Here is a 4,278-nt window from a genome sequence, read left to right on the forward strand (position 1 = left end):
TCATAGTTAGCTCGGAGGGTGGAGCTCAAGGTATTGTGGCGAACCGTTGGCACTTTTCACACTTCTTAACGTAGTCGAACGAATCTGCTATGATGGTAGGCCGGAAGTACCCCTGGTGTATGATCTTCTTGGATAGGCTATGCCCCCCAAGTATGGTCTCCATAAAATCCTTCATGAATTTCCTTTAGGATTTTCTTAGCTTCGGGTGGAGCCACACATCGGAGTAGCGGCATGGAATATTCTCTTCTATATAGATTTCCATCTATAATGGTATACCTGGGGATCTGATACATTAGTTTTTGAGCCTTTGTCAATTCTTCTGGGAGAATGCCGGTCTCAAGGTATTCAACTATCAGAGTCATCCAGGTTGGTTTGGAATTGATCATGCAAACATCTTCCTGCTCAGGCTCGATAATACTAGGCGTCGTGAGATGTTCGATCGGCACAACATTCAGTTCGTCGACCTTGGTAGAGGTAGCAAGCCTGGCTAAGGCATCTGTGTTCGAGTTCTATTCTCGGGGGACCTGTTCTATCGCATAGAACTTGAAATGCTCCAGTGCTGCTTTTGCCTTCCCTAAATACGCAGCCATTCTCGTACCATGAGCCTGGTACTCCCCTAAAATTTGATTAACCACCAGCTAGGAGTCACTGTAGCAATGTATCACTTTGGCTTTGAGTTCCTTGGCTATACGAAGTCCTGCCAGTAGAGCCTCATATTCGGCTTCGTTGTTCGATGCTTCGAAATCAAATCTCAAAGCAAAGTGAAATCGACTTCCTGCTGGGGTGATCACAATTACACCTGCTCTCGATCCATTTTCATTGGAAGACCCATCAACAGCTCGCGGGCCAGGGTTATAACTTCATCGTTGGTCACTCTAATACACTCCACTATGAAGTCTGTCAGGGCCTGTCCTCTTATGGCCGTCCTCGGATGATAAGTGATCTTGAATTGTCCAAGTTCAACAGCCCATTTGAGCAACCAGCCCGAGGCTTCTGGCTTGGACAAGACTTGTCTTAGTGGTTGATCAGTCAGTACATGGATGGGGTGCGCCTGGAAATAAGGTCGGAGCTTTCGAGATGAGTGGATTAGGCTGAGAGCTAACTTCTACATCAGGGGGTATCTTGAATCTGCCCCTAGTAACCTTTTACTGACATAATATACAGGCCTTTGCACTTTCTATTCTTCTCGTACGAGTACCGCGCTAATGGCGTGCTCGGTCGTAGCAAGGTATAGGTATAGAACTTCTCCCGTGATGAGTTTTGACAAGATGGGGGGTTCCGCGAGGTGCTTCTTGAGTTCCTGAAAAGCTAACTCGCATTCCTCCGTCCATTCAAATTTCTTGCCTCCCCTCAAATTGTTGAGAAATGGAAGACAACGGTCGATAGATTTCAAGATAAATCTACTTAGCGCCGCCATCCTGCCAGTCAAACTTTGGACATCCTTATGCTTTCGAGGTGAGGGCATAAAAATCAGCGCCTAGATCTTGTCTGGGTTTTCTTCTATTCCCCGAGCATTTACAATGAAGCCTAGGAATTTTCCCGAAGATACCCCGAAAGAGCACTTCTGAGGGTTGAGCTTCATGTTATATCTTTGTAACATGGCGAAGCATACTTCGAGATCATCCACATGGTTATTGTTATGTTGAGATTTAACTAACATATCGTCAACATAAACTTCCATGTTATTACCTATTTGCTTAGAGAACATCATGTTTATGAGCTGCTGGTAAGTGGCTCCAGCATTCTTGAGTCCGAGTGGCATAACGTTGTAGCAATACAACCATTTGTCTGTCACAAAACTCGTATGCTCTTGGTCAGGGGCATGCATGGAAATCTGTTTATATCCAGAATAGGCGTACATGAATGACATAAGTCCATGCCCTGCCGTGGCATCTATGAGCTGGTCGATCTGAGGTAAGGGGAAGCAATCCTTAGGACAGGCCTTATTGAGGTCTGAGTAATCGATACAGGTCTGCCATGTCCCATTAGGCTTCAGGACCAGCACCAGGTTGGCTACCCAATCAGGGTAAAAGGCATCCCGAATGAATCGGTTTGCTTTCAACCTATCGACTTCCTCTTTTAGGGCCTTCTTCCTGTCGTCATCCAGTAGTCTTCGCTTTTGCTGCTTCGGAGGGAAGCTTTTGTCGATATTCAATGCATGGCTCACTAAATTCAGACTTATCCCTATCATGTCCAAATGTGACCATGCGAAAACATCCTGGCTCTTTTTCAAAAAGCAAAATAATTGCTATTTCGTTTCTTCGGGAAGGTTTTTCCCTACCTTTACTGTCTTTGGGGGGTCTTCTTCCTCGAGCCTGACCTCTTCGAGCTCTTCCAATGGTTTGAGGTCAGCTCTTTCCTCTATTCTTGGATCAATTTCTTCGTTTATTTCAAAGACTGTTCTGTCTTTATTCTGAATTATGACGAGCGTTTGTGCACTTGTCTGCTTCTTTCCTATAATGGAAATGCTATAGCATTACCTTCCTGCTAGCTAGTCTCCCTTCAGTGTCTTGATGACACTAGAAGTTGGGAACTTGATGGCCAAATGCCTCACCGACGAAACTGGCCCCAGCCCTACTAGGGCGGGTCTCCCGAGCAACACGTTGTAGGCCGATGGCAGGTCCACTACTATGAATTCCATCATCTTTGTTGTTAAGACTGGGAAGTCTCCCAAGGTCACAGGGAGTTCGATGGACCCCATACAGGCAATCCATTCTCCTGAAAAGCCGTACAACGTCGTTGCACAGGCCTTTAGGTCACGAAGCGCGAGTCCCATCTTTTCTAAGGTGGCCTTATAGAGGATGTTCACTGAGATCCCATTATCAATAAGAACTCGGTGAACCCTCTTGTTCGCGAGCTGAAGAGTGATAACCAGTGGGTCGTTCTGAGGAAATTGGACATGGGACGCATCGTCCTCAGTAAAGGTTATAGGTTGAGATTCAACCTTTTGGTATTTTGGAGCTCTGGGTTCGGGTTCATAAGGGGACCCGTCGCCAATTTTTAGCTTATTCACATATCTCTTTTGGGAATTCTTGCTCGATCATGCGAGATGAGGCCCGCCCGAGATGGTTACAACATCTTCTCCATCAATTGAAAGGGGTCTCCCGTCTTCCCTTGCTCGGGAATTGCTGTTTTGGGCAGGCGGTAGTGCAACTGTCCTCTGTCTGGTAGAAGCCTGATTATTGTTCTTGTTCCTTACATACTGCCTGAAGTATCCTCTCGAGATCAGACCTTCGATCTCGTCTTTCCGCTGCCTGCATTCATCCATAGCGTGTCCAGTATCTCTGTGAAATCTGCAATACTTATTGGAGTCTCTCTTGGATTTTTGGTTTCTCATGGGATCTGGACGTCTAAAAGGGACCTGGTTTTCATTAGCCAGGTAAATATTCTCCCGAGACTTGTTGAGCTCGGTGTGCACCTTGTACACAGAGAAATACCTTTCCCCTTTCTTCTTCTTTCCCCCTTTCGCCTCGGGGTTACTTCCTTCATTCTTCTTTCTTTTGGAAGGGTTTTTCGTAGGGGGTTTCGAGGTTGATGGGTCCGCTGAGGTCGAGGCAAAGTTTAAGTTTGTCATTGTAGTTATGGGTTAAGAGGCCATATTTAGCGTTGACCTTGCCTCCTCTACATTGACAAACCTCTGAGCTCGTCGATTAAACTCGGTTATGGAACTCATAGGCTTCCTCTGCATATCTTCCCAGAGGGGACTTCCCGGCATTACCCCAGCTCGGACGGCCATTAAATGGCCGCTGTCGTCTACATCACGAGCTCGAGCGACTTCCAGATTGAATCTTGTAAGGTAGCTCTTCAACGTCTCATTTGGTTGTTGCCGGACATTGGTCAAGGCAGAAACCTCGGGCCTTATCCCGATCATGGCTCTAAATTGCTTCTTGAATTCTCTCGATAACTGATCCCAAGAAGTAATTGAATGCCTCTTATATTTTTCGAACTAGTTTTTTGCTGGTCCTATAAGCAAAGCTGGAAACAGCATGCATCTGAGCTCGTAGCCCACATTACTTGCTCTCATAATAGTATTAAACATACTTAAGTGACTGTAAGGGTCAGATTTCCCTTCAAATGGTGGGACATGAGGAATTCAAAACCCTTGAGGGAACGGAGTGCTGGAAATATGAGGAGCAAATGGTTCGAGTTCCTCATCAGACTTTTCGTCCCGATCCCGACCTCGCTCATTCTGTAATAGCCTAAATGCTCTTTCCAGTTGATCAATTCTCTCCTAGACTGGATCCACGGGGAGTCTAACCTGAAATTGGTTATCGTTGA

The sequence above is a fragment of the Humulus lupulus genome, chromosome 9, assembly GCF_963169125.1.
Source record: "Humulus lupulus chromosome 9, drHumLupu1.1, whole genome shotgun sequence".
NCBI lineage: Eukaryota > Viridiplantae > Streptophyta > Magnoliopsida > Rosales > Cannabaceae > Humulus > Humulus lupulus.